This window comes from Coregonus lavaretus (genome assembly GCF_964263955.1).
Source record: "Coregonus lavaretus genome assembly, chromosome: 5".
NCBI lineage: Eukaryota > Metazoa > Chordata > Actinopteri > Salmoniformes > Salmonidae > Coregonus > Coregonus lavaretus.
Window position 1 is genome coordinate 32788372 of NC_139992.1, and position 12866 is coordinate 32801237.

Sequence of the window (12866 nt, forward strand, 5' to 3'; positions counted from 1 at the left end):
GGGAGGAGACATTGCGCCATGTTTTTTGGGGCTGTGCTTTTGCCGGGTGGTATGGGCTAGGGCACAGGTGTTGATAGGCAGGGTGAGGGGGGATTTTGTTGTGACGTGGGCTAGGGTAGAGAGAGGTGTAGGGAAAGCGAGGGGGACGGTTAGGGACAGGTTTCTGCTCTGGCTTCTCATAAGCCTCTTTAAACGGGGGTTGTGGGAAGCTAGGCAGAAAATGGAAAGGACAGGGAGAGAAGGGGGTGTGGAGGGGATAGTGAGGAGGGTGGAGCAGAATTTGAGGGGGAGAATGAAGAGAGAGGAGAGGAAGTGGGGGCAGCATGCTGCTCGGGAGAGGTGGAGGGGGGTTTAGGGTTAGGGTTAGTGTAGAGGGGTAGGGATTTAGGATTTGTGTGTGTGTTTTTAGCTGGGTATAATGGGGGAGGGAAGGTGCTCCCCTGGGGTGTAATTTCTGTTATTGTTCGGTTTTGTGGGTGTTTGATATATATTGTGGTGGGTAGTTTTGTATTGTTATTTTTAGTGAAGTTGGGTTTGGGAATTAATGGTGTGTGTAATGTGTATGATGATGTATGGTGTGGATTTTTGAATACAAACGTTTAATCACTAATCAGTGTCTGATCGCGGGACTTATGGACAGGTACGTGAGAAGTGTTCTCCCTGTTTATTTATTATTTCAGTCATAGTCCTTTTTTTGTATTTTTGGCTGTCTTATTTGCTCTGCCTTTCTTTTTCGTGTGAAGTCCATTGTTTTGTATCCTGGCTTCGGGACCATCAGTAAAGTTCTTTGTTTCACCATCTCTGCCTACTGCCTACTGTCTAACCTGCACTGCACCTGGGTCACACCTCACACCAACCCGTACACCACAGAGTTGGGTAAATCGGCCTTTTCCTACCAGGCCCCTATCATGTGGAATAATCTATAATAATATTCCATTTAGCAGACGCTTTTATCCAAAGCGACTTACAGTCATGCATGCATACATTTTTACGTATGGGTGGTCCCAGGGATCGAACCCACTACCCTGGCATTACAAGCGCCATTCTCTACCAATTGAGCTACAGAGGACCACGTAACGTTTCATTTGGATGTGTTGTTGTCTCTGGGTAAGTTTAGGGGAAAGGGATTTTTATATTTATAAATGTGTTTGATTGTTTATTGTGTATATAATATTTGTTATTTATAGATTTTTTGGTTTTGTTTTAAATTGTGTATACTTTTCTTTTCTGTATTGTTCCAAGGGCACATTTGCAAATGAGACCTAGGTCTCAATGTGTTTTTCCTTGGTTAAATTACAATTAAATAATGTCTTCGGAATTCCATGATCAGAACTCCATGATCAGAATACAAAAACTGCATTAACTGTCAAGTCTAGACATGGCCTCACTCCCAATAAGCTCATTGTCAGTCGGTCTCTTCGTTCTTCAGTCATTAGTGTGTCCAGTCCCATCTTCATCTGGCTGTAGGCTACTGGTTTAACAGATTATTGGTTGAGAGGGGATCACTTTTTGGACAGGAATTTCATTTTATTTCCTGGAGGTAAAAAAATACAATTAAACATGCCACCTTTTAAGCACAGGTACATACTTAAACAATATGAGCAGCAGCTTGTCTGCTCACACTCAATTAACACTCAGTTCATACTCTCCAATGTAACGGTCTAATCCTTACCCAGTCCTTTGAGGAACTTGTTAACCCTGCGATGCTCATTATCATGAATTGAGTCCAAATACTCCTGCACCCTCACCTCAAACAGTCCTGTAGAAAAACAAACACACTTTGTGTTATCCAAAGTTGGACAATAAAGCTTTAGAACTTTGACCTTTGACCCGTACCTCTCAGTGCCTGTCTGTGGTGCTCTCTCTCCTGGATGAACAGGCCAAACATCTGTGTCTCCATGAAGACCTCCAGGAACTGCCTCAGACTCTTAGACGAGACAGACTTACGGAAGGACTCACGATGGAAGGAAGAGGGGATGGGGGAGGAGAAAGTGGAGGAGGCGTCAACCTCCCTTTCGGTGATGAAGAGTGGATAGTGGCCGACGAGTTCTACGAAGAAACGCACAAAGGCCTCGGACACAACGGTGCTGAGGTGGCCAGAGTCTGAGAGAGAGAAAGGGTCTGTCAAAACTGATACAGTGCAAAACACTATGGTCTGTTGACCTCAAACTAATGGTCTCAAGGGTCTAAAAAGTTTGACCCCGTTCCGAAACGGACCCGGGGATTTCCTCCCTGGACCCTACCCGAATAAATAAACATTTTAAATATGGAGACCCAGTCCGAACGGCACTGAGGACAACCAGACACAACCCTGTATAGACCCGGGCGGGTCCAGACCTGATCTGAGCTGTCCGAGTGAGGGAACCAGCAGAAAAGCCCATTTTGAGCTACCTTTAAAACTTCAATTAATAGCCCAGGTGTTTATTTGCTTAAATCACTGAACACAACAGGCACTTATTAGAGACCGGCTTCTATATCCTTAATGCACACAGGTTTTGCAAATTTGCATACTTAATATTTTTATTCCAGTATTTTAATCAATTTCTTCATTTACATTTTAGTCATTTAGCAGACAATCTTTTCCAGAGTGACTTACAGTAGTGAGTGCATAAATGTTTGTATTGGTCCCTGTGGGAATCAAAACCACAACCCTGGCGTTGCAAGCACTATGCGCTACCAACTGAGCCACACAGGACTATCAGTTCCTGCACTAATGTGTTATCATTTACACACTGTCACGTTTCTTTTGTCTTAGTATGCCTCTATTTTGAGAAGGGAAAAAAAACGTTTCCTTGACAGAATAATTATTCTCCTCCCGAGTGGCGCAGTGGTGTAAGGCACTGCATCGCAGTGCTAGCTGTGCCACTAGAGATCCTGGTTTGAATCCAGGCTCTGTCGTAGCTGGCCGTGACCAGGAGACCCAAGGGGCGGTGCACAATTGGCCCAGGGTAGGGGAGGGAATTGCCAGCAGGGATGTAGCTCAGTTGGTAGAGCATGGCGTTTGCAACACCAAGGTTGTGGGTTCGAATCCCACGGGTCAAAATAAAAAAATTATGTATGCACTCGCTAACTGTAAGTCGCTCTGGATAAGAGCGTCTGCTAAATGACGTAAATGTAAACTGTGCATTTCAACAGTTTTTACTTTCGCCACTAGAGGGCGAATTGCCGGCGTTTATTTGAAACAGGCATTTATTTTCTGAAATGTGTGCCGTTGCCCGGATATTAAAAGGGACAGTCGGCTATTTGAGACTCTGCATTTAATTGAAGTTTTAAGGTAGGCTATTAACTTAAGCTGTTAATGCACGAGCCGAGAGCCGAGGGAGAGAGGAATTCTAGCAGCAGGCGGGGGAGAGAGAGACAGCAGCAACTAAGCTGACTCACACTTGTTACTAAGTTCTAGCTGCCAAAGCTAGGTTATTTATCATCAATCTGATTACATAGTACAGTACCTGTTTTGACTGCATCAAACCCAGAAGAAAAGCTACTTAAGCTAGCTAGCTACCTAGCTAGCTAGCAGGGTAGGCTAACTGAGGCTACTGTAGTATCTGAGGAATTATGACTTTGCTAACGTTTTACATTTACATTTACGTCATTTAGCAGACGCTCTTATCCAGAGCGACTTACAATGGAACTTGAGAGGAGGTTTATTCAGCTTAGAGGGAGCATCTGGGGAGCAGTTTTAGGGGGACACCCCATAGAACAGAGGAAGTCTGTTGTGTGGAGACAGGTGATTGGTCTGTAGGGGAACACCCATATCAGATTACATAGGATATATACCACAGTTAGGACAAAGGAAGACAGAATAATCATATTTGAGATGGAGCGATTATTCTCCAGGTATCTGCAGGTATCTGTAAATCGACGCTGTAACCCTTTGTTATGAATAAACCTTTATGATGAAAATACAGCGTCAGCGGTTCTCCTTGGTCGCACAGCATAATTAGCAACGTTTACTCGACACAACAAAATGGCAACGAGGAATTTGGACGAATTGCGTTTTTCTCAGCGTTCCATTCATGAGCGCCCAGCTGACTTTCGCTCCGGAGTCTGGCAGATAAGGGTGAGTTTTGTCACCACTTTGGGCTCTGGTTAGTTCGTGTGTCTGTGTGTGTGCGTTGAAGGAATGCACCGTTGAGAACTTGCGTGTGTGCGTTGTTGGTTATATGCTGTGGGATAGGAGTCCGTTCTAAATTTGTTTGCGCTGGTAAACAACGCAAAAAGGGGGGAGTGTCTATAGGGATATTTTGCTTGAATAAAGTTCAAGAAGAATAGATTGAAAGGAATAAGGCCAAGGTAAATGTGTACAACTTAGAACCATTGCTAATCTATGGAAAACCCTCGTAATGAGGCGATCATTATGATAGGCCAAAAATCCTAAAAACACATTAGGTGTAGTTAGGTGAGTCCAGGGGACTTGAGGCTGTGGCATATATATTCGGTTGTAAGTTACCTCTCAGCATGTGGTTGACGAATCATATGATTGATGTGACCGCTCATTGGATGTCCGCGGACCTCGTGGCAGCCTAAATTTAGGAACAAAGGAATTTTACGGCGCAACGGAGGTAACATGCTACATGCTACATGATACATGATACATGCTACATGATACATGCTACATGCTACATCCATAGGAATGGATTAAGCCTCTTAAATTGTATATAGAATAGTGTAGGATTTGTGTCCTATGGTTTGTGAGCTCTGTTAAGTGTTATTGTTTGTCTATGAGGGGTAAAAGAGAGGAAGTACAGCGGGACTGTCTACTTTCTATTGTCTAGCTTGGAGAGAGCTGGGAGAGAGCTCTGTTCACGCTGAAATCGTATTGGTGAATGGACTACGCATGCGCGTGATTTTATGACTCTAGAATTACGTAAGGGCAAATGTGCCACTCCTCTGCCTACACTGAGCTGCGGGGAGACAAAGAGAGAGATTTAGAGACTAATAGTGTATTCTGGTTGTTAAATAGGCTGTTGTTTGAAGATTAAACTGTTTTCTTGAGACCTATCGAATTGATAAACTAGAGATATGTTGACGGATTAAAAATAAAATAAATAAAAATAATTAATTAAATAAATAAAATAAAATGTTATTGAGCTATTTCTACTATTCCTGAGTTAATTCTTAGAGCGAATGTGACTGGAGGAATATTGAATGGTTGAAATAACTCAGTAGTGCATGAACTACTAAATTATTGTCTGTTCTTTGTTATTCTGTCATATGAGAGACGATAAGAGGAAGGAGGAGAGAGAGAGAGAGCGGAAGTGCTGACGTGTACATCACGCGACAGGGTGTGACGCGACAGAGTTTGCTGCGACAGGATCCAGTAACTAAGGCCAGTACTGTTATATTTACAAAACCTACCTTCCTATACAGGATATTTTGTGTGCCTATCATAATTGATGTTATGACAATTTGACAGGGACTTGGCAACAGACTGATCAATTGATGTAATTGCATATTGGAGTTATTGTGCATGAGTGGGTTTGATTAGAGTTGAGTGGGGGAATCGAGTACTGACATTATTCTGTAAAATTAAGGTCATTGGGTGCTTATTAAGCAATGGGGTTTGTGAGTACTGTAGTGTTGTAGGATTAGAAGTCTTTATTTTTTTGGATTGCTCTGAAGTTGACTACTTTCATTTAATTTCCTGATTGGATGTGGTAAGATTGCCACTAATCAATAATTTGGTAAAATAAAATAAAATAAAATGAAAAAATAAATTAATTGATGAATAAATTAATTGACTAATTAATTAAGGAGAAAAAAATAGGGAGGAAACCATAGGCTATATAGTCTAAAATAATAAAAATAATTCACAATAAAGGAATATAAAAAAAAATAGTTGTTACAATGGGGAAAAAGGACATCAGAACTATGAAAGTAATTACACCTGTTGATATAGTTGAAAATAGTAAACCTTGCAATACCATTAACTAAAGGTTATCTGGAAAAGGGAATAAACGTTGGCCTGACTTTGAACAACCATAGCTAGTGGAAGGGAATCTCAACCCTGACGTCATCAACATGATGAAAGTGATTGAATAATAGAGAGAGGAAAAGCAGAAATGACCATAAAGATGAATCCAAAACTCCAAAAGTAGGAAGAAAATGAGATGTCTGGAAACTAAGAGTGGAATGAGGTTCAGGAAGATGGAACTTGAAGATGAAGAAGATGATGATGATGATCAGAGTGATTGAGAAGAGATCATGGGTGGATATGACTCTGTGATCAGACGGAGGTTGGCCATAGCGGAAAGAAGGGGTGATGGATGTTTGAAGAAGAAGAATACAAGAGATTCGAGTTCTGATTAAAGTAAAGATGGAGACAGCGATGAAGATTTGGAGATTAAAGGGGCTTCATATTCAAGAGGATTTTATTCTACAATGATTAGCAAAGAAGAAATAGAAAGAGATATAGACTGATGTGTATTATGCCTGGATAAGGGGAATAATTTAGAAGAGACAAAGAGAACTGGAAGAACAACTCAAGAAGATACAGAAGAGGAGAAAAAACTGCTGAGAAAAGGATCCCAAGAATTGGAGAAGAATACATTGAGGAAAGGAAAGAGAGCACAAGTAAGAAGAAGATGGAAGATGATATTTCGAGGACAGAGCCTAGAATATAAGCCTTTGAAGAATACCGATATGTCAACAACTAGAAAGAACAGGACCAAGAAACTCTCAGAAAACTTGATGAATTACAACTCGGGGAGAAGAAGAAGGAGAAGAAAAGCTTTGGTTATGAAGAATCAGTGTGCACCAAATCAACAATCACTACCACAGCTTCAACTGAACAAGGTCAAATGCAATTGTACCAGCAACAACTAGTGGTACAAGTTGTTTCATATCCATAGATAGTTTCTGGAAAGAAAGAATTTCAGAGGAAGATACAGGAGCAAGTGAAGATCATCTGGAGGACAGGTGAACCCTTATAGGGACACGGAGCAAGGATTCTAGGGGTGCCTAGAAGATCCGAAAGGGGGGTGTCAGCTGGTAGCATCAGGACCGGAAAAAGATCCAACAATTGAAGTGAAAATAAACAAAGGACTATGGGAAGTGATAGCGGATAGTGGAACAGCTTTTATCTGTGTTCAGCCTGAAGAGGTTACACATCTCACTATATAAAATTGACTAATTAGGATAGGGATTTGAGGGAGTAAAACAGTTGATTACTCTTAAGGAACCAATTGAGCTCTGCTATGAAAATGAAGAAAATTACAATACCCATACTGGTATCAGAACATATACCTATTGCATTGTTGGGAAGAGATGCATTGTGTAAGTTGAACTGTACAATAAGATGTACACCAGACGGCTGTCTGGTAGAAGTGCCAAAGGAAAAGGTTTACCAATGGTTGATGATGACAGAGATGGATTTGTCTTGAGTATTCTGGAGTGGAAATCTCAGTGAAGATTCTTTAAAGAAGGCTAAGGTTAGGGAAAGATTACAAAGGAGTATGGTTTTTGGGAATCATATTTGCTTGAAAAGATTGATTATATATCATAGGAAGGAGCACAATCTGTCTGAAAAATAATGTTTACAGGGGGTGACTGTTATTCTTGGTTACATTCCTACACCAAGAGGTGAATAAGATGTCAAACTAGGCTAAAAGATGCTCAATCGTTTGCCAAGTCTGTGTGTAAAGAAGTTATAAGCAGGTGGGGATTACCCGATCACATGTTCTAAAATTAGTGGGAAAGGAATTTGTGGATAAATCAGTGAAATGGTTTTTGAAAAAGTTAGGAGAAAAGTCAGATTAAAAAAGTTAAGAAAACTAGGGTTGAAGGAACTCTAGGACAGTCAGCTAAGCTTCAATGTTAGTAGTAAGAGAGAGAGAACAGTGGTGAAGGGAAATTTAGAGTTCAGTGGGAAGATAGATATGGTAGGAGTTTAGATCTGTTAGGAGCAGTTGCATTGAGAAAGTATGCGTTGCTGAATGATAAGAGAATAATGAAGATTGAGGGTGATTGTAGTATCTATATTTACAATTCCCAGCAGGAAGATCAAGGTGATTATGAATGTATTTTTTATGATCAAAAGGTTGAAAGTGAGGGATTAGAGTTAGGACTGAGAGTTAATGTAGTGACACTAGTGGTGATAGATGGAAATACAAGTAAAGAGTTCAAAGCTTTAGGGAGAATAGATGAATCAACAACAATTACATCAACACTTCAGCATATTATAACAACAGTGAGAAGCAATTTAACTATTTCAACATGGACAGTTATTAAAGCTATAAATATATCACATTTGATTACAAGGGAGCCAATCGCTCCAAAACCAATTTTAGAGGAAAAGACTGTCATTAGGGTTAGGATGGGTGATACAGCTCATCTTCCTTGTAGATGTGAGAGAAGGAATGTGTAGAGGTGAGGTTCCTCTCATGTGGAGAGATAATTATGGAGAAGAAGTGTTGTTATGAAGACCAGAAGTAGAAGCTGTTTCACCTAGTGAAAGGAAGTATGTTTTGTACAACAATATGAAGTGGAAGAGGGTTATGAGTGATTGCTCACTTATTTTGAGTAATGTTACATGGAAAGATCAGGGAGAATATATGTGTACTTATTTAGTGCAAGCATTAAAGTTTGTTCCGGCTAAGAATTATTGGTTAAAAGGTTATGTAACTCGTAAGGTGACGCTCATATGGAAGATTTGAGGTCTGTTGAAGCTTCCACAGTCACCAAAGGAATTCAGGAGAAGTATATTACAGTAGCCACTCCAACAGTAAATACTACACAGAGGATATCTGTAACTTTCCCACTGGAAATAGTTAAGAGTGTTAATACATCAACTACAGCAACTATTTTAATAGTAACTTTGAAAGAGATTAATGGTACGACGGCAATAACAAATGTAGGAAGTATGACACAGACACCAACAACAACTTTTCTGAAACTAAAGGATGTAGCAAGAGTGACTCGGGAGTTTATGATACGGATGGAGAGTGCTGTCAATGGTAGTAAGGATAGTGTTGAGATAGGAGAGCAGATGGTAGTAGAGAATGATGCAGATTCATCTGAAATAGTGCAGGATACTATCATGGAGGTACAGGATGAGTTCTTTGATTTTAATGAAAGACGAGAAGATATATCTGATCAATACAGTTCGTTAGGGAAGAGAGAAACTAAATGGAAGGAATATGGATTTAATTCTTCTGTTTGAAAATTAAAGATGGATGGGCAGGTAGGAATCTTTAGTTCAAGGAGTTACCTCATTCTGTAAGATCAGTGAGGAATCTTGAGGGTAAATGTCTGTTGAGAATTTCAGCATAAGGAAAATGGGGTTGATTCTTAGAAGGTAGCTAAATTTCTATCAAGTATGTGTCAATCTTATGTTTTATAAGGGATGTTGTATTAGCAACAATCATTAACAGAGAAAATAATGTAGTTGTGGAAACATTTGTTTAGGCCTAGGTTTAAGTGTTATTGCTTAAATGAATTACCCTATGTGAATTTGTTAGATAGGAAGGAAAATCAGTTAATAGCGCTTTATGAAGCATTGGAGGTGAAACCAGTGAGGGCTAAAAGCTGTTTTTGTTCTAATAAAACATATGATGGAAAGGGATGTTTAAGGGAATATCAGATGGTGATGATTATATGATGACTTTGGGGTAAGCAGGAACATAAGGTTAGTAATGAGAAATATAATGTAACTTTTGAGGTTTCATTTAGTAAGGAGAGAAGTTTTGAATGATAATGTGACTATTGGGGGATTTTAGATATGTTTAGGGGTTTGTGGTGAGAGAATATATTCTTACCCTATGGATGGATAGGATGTTGTTACATGTTGAAGTTGAAGCTTCCAAATGAGGTTTTAAAATTAAAATAGGGGAAGCAAGGGAAAGAGATAAATCTGATTCTGAAAGAGAGAAGTTTCATAGTCTGGGAAGCCTATCATTGGAGGATAAGTCTAAGAGAGAAGTGGGGATTTTTCCATGGTATGGTGAAAAATTTGGGAAGATAACATAGATAATATTACCTATAATTTGAAGGGTTTTGCAAATGAAACGATAAGAGGGTTTAACCTTCTGTCAAGACTCAAAGGAGTATTGATAGATAGATATCAATTTTGTATTTTTCAAAGGGGTTTTAAATATTATGGTGATTTTAGTATTTTGTTATGAATCAAAGGGGGGAAATAGAATGTGATTCATTTTATATATCATTTTTATATTCTTAGTTGATATTGATGGTGGTCCTCTGTAGCTCAGCTGGTAGAGCACGGCGCTTGTAACGCCAAGGTAGTGGGTTCGATCCCCGGGACCACCCATACGTAAAAATGTATGCACGCATGACTGTAAGTCGCTTTGGATAAAAGCGTCTGCTAAATGGCATATTATTATATTATTATGTTTTAATTTGAATGTGTTGTTTTGCAAAAGATACTGTTTGGTCTTTTCTTTTCTTCCAGAAGCATATGGGGGAACATGTAGAGGGGATTCAAATGCTCAAACAAGGACAATATGTAAGGACAATATGAAGGGACTGGAGGAAGTGGAAAAAGGAAGGTGTGGAAATTTTCCGATTCTATCATCAACGATGCATTGGAAGTCGACACTGCTGAGGAGATGAAGTGTAGTGGACTACATTCCAGTGTCTGCAATGATATATAGACATATTTGCATGTGTAATACATAAATTGTGTCATATTCTTTCTGTATTAATTTTTGTAGAATGATATTTGCTGTTATTGGGTACATGTGGGGATCTCAGATGTTTTTGTTTATTTCGTGGAAGCTTAGGGATATTGGGTCTAGGCAGGGATAGAGAGAATCCACAGGAGGGTCCGATGGGTCGACCAGCCTTAGTGTGGACATTTTGATAGTATTTTGTTTGCTGAGGCTTTCATGTGTATTCAAATTGCATCATAGTTTCAAATGCATTGATAAATATTTATGAATTGATCTGGAGTACTTAAGTGGTTGCCTGGGGCAGAGGGGCCGTGAGAGAATTTTACTGTCTTGATTGATGGAGGGATATTTGGAAAGAAAGCTGCCAGACAGGTTTTTCGCTCTCACACTCCATAAAGATTTGTTCATATTTCATAGAAATGTATTCACACTCCATAAAGATTTGTTCATATTTCATAGAAATGTATTCACACTCCATAAAGATTTGTTCATATTTCATAGAAATGTATTTACACTCCATAGAAAAATGTGTTTTTGGTTTATTGTTAAAGTTACTCAATAAGAGAGAAATTGTTATTTGTCATAATCCTATTCTTTTTGTTTTCGAGACTTAATTTGTCTCGAAGGGGGGAATATGTAGTATCTGAGGAATTATGACTTTGCTAACGTTTTCAAATGGAACCTGAGAGGAGGTTTATTCAGCTTAGAGGGAGCATCTGGGGAGCAGTTTTAGGGGGACACCCCATAGAACAGAGGAAGTCTGTTGTGTGGAGACAGGTGATTGGTCTGTAGGGGAACACCCATATCAGATTACATAGGATATATACCACAGTTAGGACAAAGGAAGACAGAATAATCATATTTGAGATGGGGCGATTATTCTCCAGGTATCTGCAGGTATCTGTAAATCGACGCTGTAACCCTTTGTTATGAATAAACCTTTATGATGAAAATACAGCGTCAGCGGTTCTCCTTGGTCGCACAGCATAATTAGCAACGTTTACTCGACACAACACTACATAGGCTGCTCTTTCCCCGGCCTACACAATTACAACAACTCCTCCATTCAGAGTATTAAGTACCAGCCTACCTGTTGGCTCTTGGTCGTTGTAGCCTATCCTTCTCATTTAACTTTAATTCTGTCATTTTAATTCCATCTTCCATTGATCTCCTAACTTGTTTGCCACGGCACACACAGAGCCAGATGCTAGTGCCACTTTATGCTGCTGCTCAGGCTTTTCACAAGAATGGCGTGTGTAGCTTGTTGTTGTCGGCCAATCACAAGTAATCAAAGGAGACTATTTTCTCTCTAATATATAATTGTACCATTGGGACCGTGTCCTCCTCGCTCTGACGCCAGTTCTCTCCTCCTCTCCAGGACTGTCTCTAGGGCTGACTGGAGTTTAGAAGGCAGGATAGAGTCCTCATCATCCAGCTGACATGGACATTCAAAAGAAAAACAATATACATGATTAGCTAAATATCACAGACTTCGATGAAGTGAACATAATGAAGCTGCATTTGAGTCCAGGACTAGGCTAAATCAGTGAATCAGTGAAGTAACAGTACCTGTCTGAGGAAGCGACTGTTTCCAAGGTCAACCACCAGCACCTGTGGAGTAGGGAAAGCAGATAGGGTGTGTGAGTCCTGGCCATCAAAATTCCTTGTGGATTACAGCAACCCAAAACATATCAACAGTACATATATTCTCCTGTTGAGGTTTGAGCCCCAGACAGGGGTTGTAGTCTCTCACCTCCTCTAGGGGTAGCTCTGTGAGCTGTGGGAGGGAGCTGGACAGTAGCCCTACGATGAAGGGGGTGGGGGTACACACTATGTCCAGCATGGCAGGTGGCAGCACGGGGATGTACGTGTGCTGCCAGGTGAACGGGTAGAGTAGAGCCACCACCGCATGGCAGCACTGAGACAGAGTACTGCAGAGAAGAGAAATGGTAAGTGATTTAAGTTATCTAACAGTTAGTTAGTTGTCCTCCAAGTTGAATCACAACAGGTTTCATGTTATACTCACTGTATTCTTTGCTGCATACTAAGAAAGGTTCATTAAATGGGGGCCGAACATACTGATTTGGCCTAGTTTTTTTTAGCTTACTCATTGAGAAATGCAGCGGCCATGACTGTAGCCAAACGAGAGTTGTCTTGAGGGTGTGGTTTAATGTGGGTGTCTCGTGTGTGTGTGTGTGTGTGTGTGTGTGTGTTCGTACGTGGCAGGCGTTTGCACAT

General features: G+C 40.2%; 1 pseudogene across 1 annotated transcript in view; it reads right to left on the minus strand.

Annotated features, from left to right (window-relative positions):
* Positions 1–1462: 1462 nt before the first annotated feature.
* LOC311129470 (DENN domain-containing protein 2A-like) overlaps positions 1463–12866 on the minus strand; it is a 71919-nt pseudogene continuing 60515 nt past the window's right edge. The window contains exons 13-17 of the transcript XR_014615311.1: positions 12382–12559; positions 12198–12239; positions 11955–12063; positions 1673–2103; positions 1463–1534 (exon numbers count right to left, since the gene is read on the minus strand). The product of XR_014615311.1 is annotated as a DENN domain-containing protein 2A-like (transcript). The remainder of the gene's footprint in view (positions 1535–1672; positions 2104–11954; positions 12064–12197; positions 12240–12381; positions 12560–12866) is intronic.